The 15444-nt window shown below is 38.9% G+C and overlaps 1 long non-coding RNA gene across 1 annotated transcript in view; it reads right to left on the reverse strand.

Annotated features, from left to right (window-relative positions):
• Window positions 1-857: 857 nt before the first annotated feature.
• LOC140477443 (uncharacterized) overlaps window positions 858-15444 on the reverse strand; it is a 113185-nt gene continuing 98598 nt past the window's right edge. The window contains exon 3 of the long non-coding RNA XR_011960731.1: window positions 858-1500. This is a non-coding gene — a long non-coding RNA (uncharacterized lncRNA). The remainder of the gene's footprint in view (window positions 1501-15444) is intronic.

Here is a 15444-nt window from a genome sequence, read left to right on the forward strand (position 1 = left end):
TATGATTCATATAGGCCATTGCATCATGCACAGGTGCCCGAATAGCAACACACATACAATCAATGACACCCTGTACTCTTGGAAAGCCAGCAACCCTGTAGAAATGTGTTGCCCTTTGCTGTTGATGTTGTTCATCTATAGGAAAAGAAATGAAATTCTCAGCCCTGGAGAATAACGCATGTGTAACTTCTGTGATGGATCTGTGTACAGCAAACTGACTGACACTGCAAATGTTACCAGTGCTTGCCTGAAATGACCCGACAGCATAGAAGTTCAGGGCTGTAGTGACTTTCACAGCCACTGGCAGTGCTGTACTGATAGTAGATTGAGTTTGCAGATCCTCATTCAATAGATGACATAATTCTGTCACAGCCTCCCGGCTAAGCCTGAGCTGCTGAAGACACTGTTCCTCAGTCATTCCCAAGTAGCTTTGCCTGGGACGATACACCCGGTGTGTTGGGTATCGGCGGGATCTAACTGTTCGTCGTCTGTGCCATCTTACATCACGAGCTGCCCTCTCTTGTTCTTCCTGGTCCTCCTCTACCAAGTGCAATGCAAGCGAAGCACTAAATCCAATTCCCATTGTCTTCAAAACAAAGGGTTCTCTCTGAACTTTCACTGATCAATTCCAACTGAAGAGTTAGTGGCAATAGCTAATACTACACTAGCCATAAATTATCATTCCGAAAACACAGCTTATGCAAAATAGCCACATGGAAAATGATACTGTTTTGAATTTAAACAACAATTATGGCAGTATTAACAAGTTCAATAAGATCATGAAAACAACTCAATAATATAATACCAATTGAAACATCCCTGCCAGGAATAATCTTTTAGCACATCCTTTTGCCAGGGAAGATATAACATAACTCCTTCTTGCTACCAACACTTCAATAGAGCGACCAGTAGGGTCAACAATAATCTGCAGGCTATAATATTATTGTAATTTGCAATGTTAATGTTTCTTTATACATTTATAATTAAATTCTTGTATGTCTAATTCTGTACGGAAATTTCTAATAGGAGACATCAATAAAGCTTGAAATTGAACCTTGACTTTTCAAAACTTTGGCAGATCTACAAATCTACTATTTTACAGTCCTATCCAATTAATTTTGGTGCACTTATGTATTGGCCATAACTGTGTGAATATTTGAATTTGCAAAATGCCACTTCACGTGAGATCAACTTATATTGTCATTATTTTCTAAAAAAGTACTTAAATGCTATTGAGTTCCATCCCAGGTCAGTAAGATGAGAAATGCAGTTAACTCCACTTTGAAAGGGCTTTATTCCTTGTCGATTATGCATCCAGGTAATCAGGGTACTTAAATAGTGCCAGATCTCTCCAAAGAACCAAAGGGATGATCCTGAGTACAGCACTCCAAAACATCTTGCTTCAACCAGATGGGGTCTATACTTCATTTGAATTCAGGAATCCATATTGGATATTGATACCATATATCATACAGGCTGCCATTGATGTTACTGGTAATCCTGTCAGAAGAGTAAAACAAGACAAATGAAGAGGGAACTGAATATAGCACATATCTCTATTACACTGTGGTAACTCAATATTATTACAATGATGTGGCTCTTCCTTGCCTTGTCTGTAATTACAAGGCTGAAATAAAATCTTTTAAAGAGTTTCCTTCTCATTAAGAAGGTCTCAGCCAGTCCACAATCAACAATCTGCTCTGAAAACAGCTGTGAAAATTTAACCCTTGCTGCTCAGTAGGTCCACATTATTCTAAAATAATTAACAACATTCTAAATAAAATTATCCACAACATTCTAAAGAAAAATAAATAAGTAAATTGCCCACTTTTCAAAAGTTAATGGCTCCTTTAAAATGTTCCACGATACTGATTTGCATCCTTGCTCAAACCTAATCTGGGGCGAACGTGAGGCCGCAGATGCAGGAGATTAGAGTCGAGAGTGTGGTGCTGGAAAAGCACAGCAGGTCAGGCAGCATGTGAGGAGCAGGAAAATTGACATTTAGGGCAAAAGCCTTCCTGATGAAGGGCCTTTGCCCAAAATGTTGATTTTCCATGCTCCTCGGATGCTGCCTGACCTGTTGTGCTTTTCCATCACCACAAACCTGAGCCAAACCCTACCTATTTAAAAGGCTTTGTTGGAATTCGTTCATTTGTCTTCAAAAGATATTGTTCACACACAGACTAAAAAGCAAGTTTGAAAACATTATCTTACAAACCTTCAGTAGTGACAAAGTACAGAGTTCCCAGCTGGTCTGGAGTCAATCAATTAGTCCAATGAGTGCTCAGATTATTTGACCAGATTGAAAATTAGCCTAAAATTCAACTCTAGTGGAAAAAATGAAAACAATCTTAATTGTTCCTTACATTGAATCCAACAGGTGTGTATTAATCTGCATCAGACTGATTAGCTTTGGTGATTTATGAATTGAAAATTGTCTTCAGGCCATTCCCAACCCATTGCTGGAACAAGTTCATCAAAAAGCTTAAAGGCTATTACTTAAAGACAAGCTGATTTCCCACTCATCTACCTTCAAACAGATTTCAAAAAATTTGGCATGTTCAGCAGATATCAGGATACTGACATGTCAATCAAGAGTACTATTTGCAAAGCACACACAATCTGATTCTTGCACCTATGATGATTAAAAATCAAAACTCTTGGTGACTGAATTAAATATCACATTGAAACGTGATACACTTTATACTTAAATGCAGACAATTAATCAGTGCAATGTTGACTATGAACCTTTTTATTTTGTCAGTTTGAATTTATATATTCCAAAAACCCTACAAATATCACTCAGGAGTTAGTGCCAGAGGAGGACAAAGGCCCTTCAGAGCAGGTTGCTAGTTCAGCTTCTATTGTTACTCATTAGGAACAAAAGCACAAGCAATTCTCATGCTGCTCAGAAGGCTGAGAGCTGAGAAATGTAAATCAAAGTTCTGAAGTATTGCAAATTACCTCTAAAGCTGTGAAAGCATATTTTCAGAATAAATCATTTGAGCAAAAGCCTTTCACCTGGGCAAAATAACAACTGTCAAATCTTAGAAGGCTTTCCAGGTTAAACCAACAAGCGAGGATAGGACAGATAGAGAATAATTTGGAAAATGTGTGGTCATACACTTTGGTAGAACATTAAAAAAATGTGATACTAGTGATAAACTATATGATGTTGTGGCCATAACGGAGACGTGGGTTTCACAGGGGCAGGAATGGTTACTTGATGTCCCAGGGTTTAGAACATTTAAAAAGAACAGGGAGGGTGGAAAAAGAGGAGGGGGTGTAGCATTGCTAATCAGAGAGTGCATCACAGCTAGGAACAGAAAGGGAACAGCCACCTCACTGGGGGTTTTCTAGAGACCTCCTAATAACAGAAGAGAGATTGAAGAACTCATAGGCCAGCAGATTTTGGAAAAGTGCAGATGTAGCAGGGTTTTTGTTATGGGTGATTTCAACTTTCCCAATATCGAATGGAATCTCCTTAATGCAGATGCTTTGGATGAAGCCATTTTTGTCAGGTGTGTTCAGGAGGGTTTCCTTACTCAGTATGTAGATAGGCCGATGACGGGAGAGGCCATTTTGGATTTGGTGCTCGGCAATGAGGCATGACAGGTGTCAGATCTCACGGTGGGAGAACACTTTGGTGACAGCGATCACAACTGCCTCACATTTACCATAGCCTTGAAGAGGGCAAGGAGCAGTTACCAAGGGAAGATATTTAATTCGGGAAAAGGAAATTATGACGCTGTCAGACAGTAGTTGGGAAGTACAGACTGGGAGCAATTGTTCCACAGAAAGGGCACAACAGACATCTGGAGACTATTTGAGGTACAGTTGTTGCAAGTGATGCACAAATTTGTTCCTCCGAAACAGGTAAGAAAGGGTAAGATTAATGAGCCTTGGATGCCGAGAACAGAGGAGCTTCTCGTCAAAAGGAAGAAGGCAGTTTATGTAAGGTGGAGGAAGCAAGGATCTAGCACCATTTTAGAGGATTACAGGCTTGATAGAAAGGAGCTCAGAAATGGACTGAGGAGAGCCAGGAGGGGACATGAAAAAGGCTGGGCAAGAAGGATTAGGGAGAACCCAAATGCATTTTACTCATATGTGAGGAATAAGAGAATGATCAGGGAGAAGGTAGGGGCGATCAGGGATAGTGGAGGGAACTTGTGCATGAAGTCGGAGCAGATAGGGGAAACCCTAAATGAGTTTTTTGCTTCCGTTTTCACTAAGGAAAGGGACTTTGTTGTGAATGAAAACTTTGAGGAGCTGGGATACAGGCTTGACCACATCAAGATTGATGAAGTTGATGTGCTGGAAATTTTGGAAAATTTTAAGATTGGTAAGTCCCCAGGGCCAGACCAGATTTATCCTAGGCTGCTCAGGGAAGCAAGAAAGGAGGTTGCTAAGCCACTGGCAAAGATCTTTGCCTCCTCATTTTTCATGAGAGTCATACCAGGGGTTTGGAATGTTGATCCTCTTTTCAAGAAGGTTAATAGGGAAATCCCTGGCAATTACAGACCAGTCAGTCTTACATTTGTGGTCAGCAAAATTTTGGAAAAAGTTCTGAGGAATAGGATTTATGACTATTTGATCATAACGTGATTAAAGACAGTCAGCATGGCTTTGTGAGGGGCAGGTCATGCCTCACAAATCTTATTGAGTTCTTTGAGGAGGTGAAAAGACAAGTTGACGAAGGTCGTGCAGTGGATGTGGTGTATATGGACTTCAGCAAGGCATTTGATAAGGTTCCCCATGGTAGGCTCATTCATAAAGTCAGGAAGTATGGGATACAGGAAGATTTGGCTATCTGGATTCAGAATTGGTTGGCTGATAGAAGGCAGAGAGTGGTTGTAGATGGAAAGTATTCTTCCTGAAGGTTAGAGTTGAGTGGGGTCCTGCAGAGCTCTATTCTTGTGCCTCTGCTCTTTGTAGTTTTTATAAATGACTTGGATGAGGAGGTTGAGGGGTGGGTTAGTAAATTTGCAGATGACACAAAGGTTGGAGGTGCCGTTGATTGTATTGAGGCTTATTGCAGGCTGCAGCGTGACATAGACAGGATGCAGGGCTGGACTAAGAAATGGCAGATGGAGGTCAACCTGGATAAATGCGAAGTGATGCATTTTGGAAGGTCGAACCCGAATGCTGAATATAGGATTAATGACATGATTCTTGTCAGCGTGGAGGAACAGAGGGATCTTGATGTTCAAGTACATAGATCCCTCAAAGTTGCCACCCAAATGGATAGGATTGTTAAGAAAGCATATGGTGTTTTGGCTTTCATGAATAGGGGGATCGAGTTAAAGAGCTGAGAGATTTTGCTACAGCTCTACAAAGGATGCTTGCCTTATGTCGAGAGGTTGACTAAGTTCAGACTTTTCTTTCTGGAGAGAAGGAGGAGGAGAGGTGAACTGATCAAGGTAAACAAGATAATAAGAGGCATGGATAGAGTCAATAGCCAGAGGCTTTTCCCCAGAGCAGGATTGACTGGCACGAGGGGTCATAATTTTAAGATATTAGGAGGAAGGTATAGAGGGGATGTCAGAGGAAGGTTCTTTATGCAGAGAGTTGTGAATACTTGGAATGCATTGCCAGCAGTGGTGGTGAAAGCAGAGTTATTAGGGACATTTAAGCGACTGCTGGACATGCACATGGATAGCAGTGAATAGAAGGGTGTGTAGGTTAGGTTTTTTATTTTACATTAGGATTAATTCTTGGCACAACATTGTGGGCCAAAGGGCCTGTTCTGTGCTGTACCTTTCTATGTTCTATGTTCTATAATTTGTTGGTGTGCATAGGATTTTGATGTTCTTGTATGTGAAACACAGAACGTTAATGAACAGGTACAGCAATCAATTAGGAAAGAAAATGGCATGTTAACTTTGAAAGCCTTAGAGAAGGTGCAAGACAGATTGACTGGATTGGTTCCTGGGGCCAGAGGATTAAACAGAGAAAAAAACAGCATGATCTTCAGTGTAAATCTTTAATAAGACAACTTACTGGATGCCTTTTGGAAATCTATATACACTGTATACTATTATATCTACTGGTTATCCTTTTTGCTTGTTACACTCTGAAACAATGATAATAAATTTGTCAAACACAATTTTCTTCTAAACACCAAGTTGACTCTTTTTGACTGTGTTTTGATTTTCTAAACATCCTGGGTACACATAATGGGCTCTAGCATTTTCCCAATGACAGATGTTAGCCCAACTGGCCTACAATTTCCTGCTTTTTATCTCACATCATTCTTAAATACTGGTTATATTTGTCATCTTTGAAGCTATTGAGACCTTCCCAGAATCAAGAAAGGTTTGGAAGATTACATTCCAATTTACCCACTATTTCTGTCGGTTTTCAGAGCTGTGGACTTATCAGCCTTACAGCCTATTGGTTTCGAGTGTGAGCAAATGCTTTAAGATCTTCCCTCCCTTTGGTCCACTACTTTTCTCCCATTACTGAGATGGATTTTGAGTCGTCTAATATGAGAAAAAATACAAAGTACTTGCTCAAAGTCTTTGCTATTTCTTTGCTTCCAAGTCTCACTATTATTTTCTTATTTATGTATCTATAGAAGGTTTTAATGTCTACTTTTAGAATTCTTGCTAATTTTCTAGCATTCTTCAATTTTTCCATCTTTTGTTTTAGTCACTCTCTATTTCTTTATAAAACTTTTCCAAGTTTCTTCCCTCCTATTAACCTTTGTAGAATTGTTCATCTTTTCTTTCAATTGGATATCATCCTTCACATAATTAGTTAGATAGTGTATGCTTCTTTTTCAGTCTTTCTTTCTCAACAGAATATATCTTTGTTGAGAGATATGAAATATTTCCTTAACTGTTTGCCATTGCTTCTCTACCATTCTTACCTTTTAATCTATTACTGATTAAAATCTACTTCAATATCTCTGTTTTCATGGCCTTATAATTGCCTAATAATCAGGAGGTAAGTGATTTATTTTGTAGAGAAACAAGTCACTCAAGGAGACAAAGTCTGAAGAGTAGTAGTGCAGTTTAACAATCAGGGCAGAAGAAAAGACTGATGAGTGGTTTACCATCAGTAAAAGAAAGCTCCAAAGCAGACCATGGAAGACAACTTGTTGCAATCCATGTTAATAAATAGTGTGCTCTGTTAGCAGTTTATTTAAAGATCTCCTGAACCGACAGAACTCACCAAGATATCAGCAAGCAAATGCAGAAATTTGTCAGAAAGAAACTAAGTATAGTTGTGCCAGCTGAAGTAGAAACTTTAAAATGCAAACAGTGCAGCTCTTCATTGGTGTTGGACTATTTGCAAGGTTATTGTTAAGAATAAAAGAGCCAAGTCTTTATTTCTGGTATTTATAATAAATTTTTTCAACTAGTTTTTAGATGGTATGGGGCAGTTAATATTTTTCTTTCCCTTTATAATAAACATTGATGTTCCTTGTTCGAATTATACTTGCCACCTTTTTAAATTGTAAATCTGACATATGGGAAGGTTTTAGAAAAGAGAACCAAGAACCTAATAAGAAAAAGAAGAATAGAATATGAATGTAATTTTACAAAAACATAACAATGGACTGTAAAAGCTTCTATAGTTATACAAAGAAGATATGGCTGGCTAAGATAAATTTGGGCCCATTAAATACAGAGGTCAGCAGAATTTATAATTGGGAACAGAGGATTGACAAAGAAGCAAATTGATTACTTTGTATCTGTTTCATTGAGGAAGATACAAAATCTCAAAGAATTAGAGATCCAAATAACTAGGGAATATGAAGAATTGAAGGAAATCAGTGTTTTTAAGAAGGTTGTAATGGGAAATACATGGGGCTGGAAGTTGCTAAGTTCCTGGGACCTGACGTCTACTTCCTAGAATATTGAGGAATAGCTATAGAAACAGTCTATGCATTAGGTAATCATCCGTCAAAATTCCATAGAATTTGCAATAATTCATGCAGATTGGAATGTTGCAAATGTTACCCCACTATTAAAGAATGTAGCAGGAAAATAAAAGGAATAACAAATCCTTTAGCCTTAAATCAATATTAGGAAAATTGCTAAAATCTATCATAAAGGGCATGATAAATGAACATTTGGACAAAAACATCTGATTGTGCATAGTCAGCATGGATTTGTGAATGAAAAATTGTGTTTGACAAACTTGAAGTGTTTTTGAGCGTTTTTCAAACAAAGTTGTTAAAGGAGAGTTGATAGATGCAGAATACTTGAATGTTCAGAAGGCTTCTGAAAATGACCCCCACAGAACGTCTGTTAGCAAAGTTACAAAGCACATGGTATAGAACGTAATGTACTGACATGGATTAATGATTGGCTAACTGGAAACCAAAAGTATAAATAAATAAATAAGTCATTCTCACATTGGCAACTGTGATCACTGCAGGGATCAGTATGTGGGCCCCAAATGTCCATAATACATAATAATTATTTGAACATGGAGAACAAATATAATTTTCCAAATTTGCAGATGACACAAAGCTAAATGGGAACATATGTTGTGAGAAATATGTAAAACATTTTCAGGAAAATATTGACAGGCTTAGTAATTGGTCAAAAACATGGTAGTTGGAATATAATGTGGCAAAATGTTAGGTTCACCACATTGGTAGGAAGGCCAAATGTTCAGAGTATTTGAGAGTTATCATGAAGTTGCAGGTGTGTACTGTACCTTTAAGAGAAAGTGAATGCTGTTTTGTACAGAGAGCTTACAAGCACCTGTCACATGACTAACTAGCAGTCTCAGAATGTATTGGAAAATTGAAAATATGTAACATTTGGCTATGAAACAAATTGCTGAGTTGGTTGCTATTTTGGCAACAATTCGAATTTAACCAATCAGTTTAAATTATGTCTCAGGATACTAAAACTCAATCGCTTTTGAATTTATGGTTTTGCCAACATCGAACCAATGAGATGATCCAATGTTGGGGGATAAAAGAGGCAGGCAGTTTGAAAGTTAGATGGAAACTGACTGCCATCAAGATCAAATTGCCATTGAGAATAACTGCCATAGAGAAAGACTGCAATTCAAAACACTCTCTGTCAAAGATACCTTTTTCATATGAAACACTTGTGCAATAAAAGACAGGAGACGACCCAGGGAGATCCTAAACCAAAAGGAGAATGACACCGGAGATGACAGCCGCTGTGAAATTAAGTTGATGCAATTTTAATACGGGTTTTTATTGGAATAGTAAATTGTTATAGAGTTGGAGACAGATAACAAGCAGTTAAGAGAAAAGGGGGGCTTAGAGTTGTGAATAGTTGTTGGTTAATGTTCACTTTTACAGTTAAGGAAAAATTGATATTATTTTTCTTTAAATAGTGGAATTTGAGAGTTCTCTGTCACTCATGCTTTAACAGATTACGAGGCGAGGTGAGCTTTTCTGGTTGTTTGGTTTAATTAGCAGAAGGTTTCACTGTCGTGTTGTTACAGAGTTGATTGATTGATTGATTGATTGATTGATTTGATTTATTGCCACATGTACCTACGTACAGTGAAAAACTTTGTTTGCAAGCAGTACATGCAGATCAATGTAAGCAAGGACATACTGACGATAGGATGCTTGGACAGAGTGAGACGTACAGATTACATTGCACAGGAGGTGCGCAAAGCAAGAGCAACATAAATAAGATCAACATTCTTTGAAGTTAGAGAGTCCATTCATCAATCTAATAATAGCAGGGAAGAAGCTACTCTTGAATCTCAGTGTATGTGTTAAAGCTTCTGTACCTTCTACCTGACAGAATAGGTTGTAAGAGAGCATTACCAGGGTGGGAGGGGTATTTGATGAAGTTGGCAGCCTTTCCACAGCAACAAGAAATGTAAATGGAGTCCATAGATGGAAGGTTGGCTTCCATAATAGTCTGGGCTATACGCACAACCTTCTGCAGTTTCCTATGGTCCTGGGCAGAGCAGTTGCCGTACCAGCCTGTTATGCACCCAGACAGTATGCTTTCTGTGGTGCATCTGTAAAAGTTGGTGACGGTCCCTATGGACATGCCAAATCTCCTAAATCGCCTGAAAAAGATAAGGTGTTATCGTGCCTTCTTGATCGTCACATCTACGTGGGAAATCCAGGACAAGTTGTTGGTTATTGTCGCTCCCAAGAACTTGACGCTCTCAAACCTCTCAAACTTTGGCTCTGTTGATGTAGTTGGGGATGTGTTCTCCTCCTTTCTTTCTGAAGTCAATGATCAGTTCTTTTGCTTTGCCAACATTGAGAGAGATGCTGTTATTATTGCACCATAATGCCAAGCCCTCTATCTCGTTTCTGTATTCTGACTCATCATTGTTTGATATCTATCCTACCATAGTGTCGTTAGCAAACATGTAGAAGGCATTCATTCTGTTGGAAAGGTTGGAAAGTGTCATTGTGCAAAGGATTTGGATGTCTTTTTTAATAAGTCACCAAGGCCAATATACAAGCGCAACAAGCTATTAGGAAGACTCATGAAATATAAACATTTGTTGCAAGGGGATTTAATTGAAGGAGTAGAGAAGTCTTGGCTGAATTGTACAGGAGCTTGATTAGACCAAAACTGGAGTACTGTGTGTAGTTCTGGTCTCCTTATCTCAGGAAAGATATTATCATTATCGAGGGAATACAACAATAGAGGTTCACCAGACACCTTCCTGGGATGGGAAGAATGGTATGAGGTGAGACTGGGCAAACTGGGTCGGTATTGTTTCAAAGAATGAGAGGTGATTTCATTGAACACTTCAGAATACTTTGAGATAGACAGAGTGGATGAAGGTAACATGTTTCTCTAGATGGGAATCAAGAATGAGGGGCCACAACCTCAAAATAGAGGGCATAACCTTTAGGATCATGATAAGGAGAAATATTTTACTCAGAGTATAGTGAATCTTTGGAATTCTACAAACCAGAGGGGTGTGGAGGCTCAGTCTTTGAGTATATATATAGAGGCTTGCAGATTTTTGATTGTGGGGCTAGTGCAGGTGAAAAGCACTGAGGTATATTGCCAGTCATGATTGTAATAAATGGTAGAGCAGGCTCAATAAGCTGAATTCCTACTCCAGTTTCTATGTTCCTATGTTCAGAGACTGACCTCAACAGTATCAAACTACTCAAAAAGAATTTTTGTCCATTAAGCCAGGTTTCACTCTGAGATCTGACTTCTCAAGCATTACCATCAGCTGGGATTATAACAACTATGCTATCAAATCATGTGTCTCATTATAAATGCAATATAAACATGCACACACAAAAAAACTTTAATTCCATGTTTTTACAATTTTTCCCTACTCTGACATCTATATCCCTACTCTGCAGTATTGCCATGTCCTTTCTCTTTAACTTTCCAAATCTCTCCTCAAAAGAACACTCCTATCCTCTTCCCCCTTTATTATTTACTCTAAAGGCCTCTCCTTAGCTCAGATATAAAACTTGCCAGGACACTAGTCCCAGCATGGCTCAGGTGACAGCTTTCCTAATGGTTTAGTTCCTTCTTTCCACAGTGCTAGTGCCAGTGTCAGTGTCCCATGAATTAAAACCCATTTCTCCATCATCAAATTAGGGGCTCGTGTTCTCAACTCTAAGATCTAATTGTACTACCCTTACAACAAATTTTTACTCTCCCTACTTTAATGGCCTCTTACCACATGGTGCCATAGACAGCTTGCTCAAAATCCCAGCAGTCCCTCTTCCTGTCCATACTAGCTGCAAAAATGTCAAATCTGTCAGACAATTGCAGGGGTTGGGATTCCTCCATTGCTACCTTCTGTATTCTCATTCCTGCCTTAAATGGTTACACCATTCTGTCTCTGACTGTAAATCAAATCTGAATCACCTAGCCTGAGAAGTGTAACTACCACAATGTATGAGGAACATTCCCTTTTGCTGATGCATCACTATGTCTAAAGCTTGGACTCCAGCTCATCAATTTGAAAGGGAAGATCCTCAAGCTGCGGACACTTACTGTTAATGCAGTAATCATGGATCACATCAGAATCCATCACTATCAATACACTACAGCTGCAACACATCATCTTCCCTGCTCTCCTTATTTTGTTTTCATCTAATGAATTAGGTTTTAAGTTTAGAATGTCACTTGACAATTATCTCTAGCTATGTTATGGTATCTATTATTACTTTTGCTCTAAATTTAGTATGATCCTTAAATCTCCCACACCTAACTAATGTCTCTGGGCTTTGGGTCTCACAGCTCACTAGCTTCAGACTGGCACCTCCTCCCCCTTTTACTAAAAAGGAATAGTCCATAAGGGAGGAAGTACTATTCTGACATTTTAGTAACAGCACAATGGTGTTGTGAGATGTCAATAAATAACACCGTTGAAACTGTATGAACAGTTGTTAATTGTTTTGTTTCTAACCTATGTCAGATAATTTGACAATCAGAGCAATCCAGCAGAAAGGTTTTTAAGTGCTCACTAACATAAAACAGGCTTTAGCTGTCAAAGTTTAAACAGCAGGATATTTAAAAATCTTTCAGATTGCCCATGATCTTGTTGCTTGATGGAACAGCTCAAGGGGGGCTGATTTGCTCTTAATCTGTGTATGTGAAAGCTATTACCAGTGTTATCTGCTCTACAAGAGTATTTAAATCCGCTACTTCAATTTGTGACTACCAAACTGTGACACTTGCAAAAGCCAAAGTAATATCAGTTTGAATTCAATAAAGCTCAAATGGCACTCCTGAATTTAATTTTCTCTCCTGTGTTAACCACATCCCATCCCCTTTACTCCAACAGCAAAAATTGAATCTGTCAGAAATGAGGGTGGGCTTGTGCATGTGGGTCTCACCTTCTATTTTTAAGTGAACATAAAGTCTTCTTCACTCCATATAAATCCAGAGTTTAAAGAAAAATGGCAGAATTTTCTGGGAGCAGAAGCAAGACGGATGGTGGGTAGGTGAACATGATTTAATAGTAGTCGAAAAAACAGATCCTTACAATCAGGATAAACCTGATGCTCATTGCATAAAGTTTAGTCTTATTTACTACTCCTCAGATACTGAAACAGTTCATATCCAATTGCAGCAAGACATGGTCCATATGGAAGTTTGGGTTGATAAGTGGAAAGTAACATTTGCGCCACACAAGTGCCAGGCAATGACAATTTCCAAAAAGAGAGAATCTAACCATCGACATTCAATGGCATTTTCATCACTGAATCTTCCACCATTAACATCCTAGTGGCTAGCATTGATAAAACAAAAACTGAGCTGGAGTAGCCTTATAAATTCTGTGGCCACAAGAGCTGGTGAGAAGCTAGGAATCCTGCCATGGGAAACTCAATTCCTGACTCTATAAAGGATTCCATCTACAAAGCAGAGTCAGGAATGTGATAGAATATTCCCCACATGCCTGGATGAGTGTAGCTCCAACAACACTCAAGAAGCTTAACACTGTTCAAGATAAAGCAGCTCACCTGCATGACACCACATCCACAAATATTCACTCCCTCTATCACTGATGTTCAGTAGCAGCAGTACCTACCATCTAAAAGGAGTACTGTAGAAGTTAATCTGGGCTCCTCACATTGCACCTTTGCAACACAACCACCTGCAAGTTCTCTTCCAAGCTACTCACCATCCTGACTTGGAAATATATCGCCGTCTCTTCAATATTGCTGTGTCACAATCCTGGAGCTATCTCCATAACAGCATTATAGGTGTAGCTACATCAAGTGGGCTGCAGCTATTCAAGAAGGTAGATCACCATCACCTTCTCAAGGACAATTAAGGATGGGCAACAAATGTTGTCTGAGCCAGATAAGTCCATCTCTACTGAATGAATGAAAAGAACGTCTGCCAATATCTCTTCCTTCACCATGACTGCCATATAATGTGATAATGAGAATTCAGGTTGATTCCTAAATCAACCATAATATTTCACAGATACGCAATATCATTGTCATCAACTACAGCCATTTTAGATCCATCATGTAATATTACAAATAACGAGGCCTAGCAAGCATAGCAACATAGAAAATAGGAGTAGGAGTAAGAGTAGGCCATTTGGCACCTTGAGCCCACTCCATCATTCAATGTGATCATACAACTCAAAAGCCTCTTCCTGCTTTCTTCCCATACCCTTTTTGGTCCCTTTAGCCCCAAGAATTATACCTAGCTCCTTCTTGAAAACATTCAATGTTTTGGCCTCAACTGTTTTCTGTGGCAGAGAACTCCTCAGGTTCACTGCTCTCTGAGTGAAGAAATGTCTCCTCATCTCGGTCCTAAATGGCCTATGCCATATCTTTAGATTGTGGCCTTTGGTTCTAGACTTCCCAGAGACAAGAATCTCCTTCCTGTATTTACCCTATCTAATCCTGTTAGAATTTTATAGATTTGTTTCATAGGCTATATAGTAGTTAAATAATGGAAAGAAGCTTAAAAGTCAAAGCTTTTATTAGAGTCTTTTGTTTCCTTTAAAGAGGGAAAGAAAAACTTCTCTGTTATGATGCTACCTCTTAAGATAGGACATTTACAAGTGAAATTCAGCTGCAACTGAAATTTCACTGCAAGTTATTGCTGACAGGGCCTTGAGCACATGGATGACCTATTGTTCCACAGTTAAGTAAGTGCTTCCTCCACATCCACCTACAATTGTTTCTGATACGGACACCAATCCTCTGCTTCAACAGTCACGCTTTCTGACAAAATTGTTACTGATCAAAGAAAAGTATTCCTTCTACTTCTCTGACTAAGTACATCTGAGTATTGCAGTTCCCACTGATACGCCTACTTTTGATATTTCCTGAGCCTATGAGCTGCCAATGTGCTCGAATGACTCATCAATTTGTCAAGAAAGAATACAGTGGTTTTCAGTTTGACTTTTGAAGCATTTGCTAAACATCTTGCTGAATCAAGCATAATAGAAAGTTGAAAAAAAGTAAAAGCATCACTTACTACAAGGCCAGTTATAACTTGTGATGAGAGAGTGGATATGCAAATATTGCTGAGATTTAAGGGCTATATAGCTGATGACACCTTTATGAGATCTTCAGATTAATGCAGAAGTAAAATGCATCACCGCCAATACGTCCTCCAGTTCCATGGTAGAAGAGACTGCAAAGCCATAGAGATGTACAGCATGGAAACAGACCCTTCGATCTAACTCGTCCATGCCAACCAGATATCCCAACTCAATCTAGTCCCACCTGCCAGCACCTGGCCCATATCCCTCTAAATCCTTCCTCTTCATATACCCATCCAGATGCCTTTTAAATGTTGTAATCATATTAGCCTCCACTATAGATCTCTTTGGAATGAAGTTTTGATGCCTGGACCATTTCAGCTGAGAATGGATATGCTGCATCATTGTGGCATGTCAATACAAATTGAACCAACAAAAGAAAGATGTGGTGGATGTAGTGGAAATGGAGAAGCCACCTCCTGAGGATGAAGATAACAATCAGATCAAGAATTTGATCAGCACAGGCATTCAAGAGGC

The sequence above is a fragment of the Chiloscyllium punctatum genome, chromosome 1 (assembly GCF_047496795.1).
Source record: "Chiloscyllium punctatum isolate Juve2018m chromosome 1, sChiPun1.3, whole genome shotgun sequence".
Lineage (NCBI taxonomy): Eukaryota > Metazoa > Chordata > Chondrichthyes > Orectolobiformes > Hemiscylliidae > Chiloscyllium > Chiloscyllium punctatum.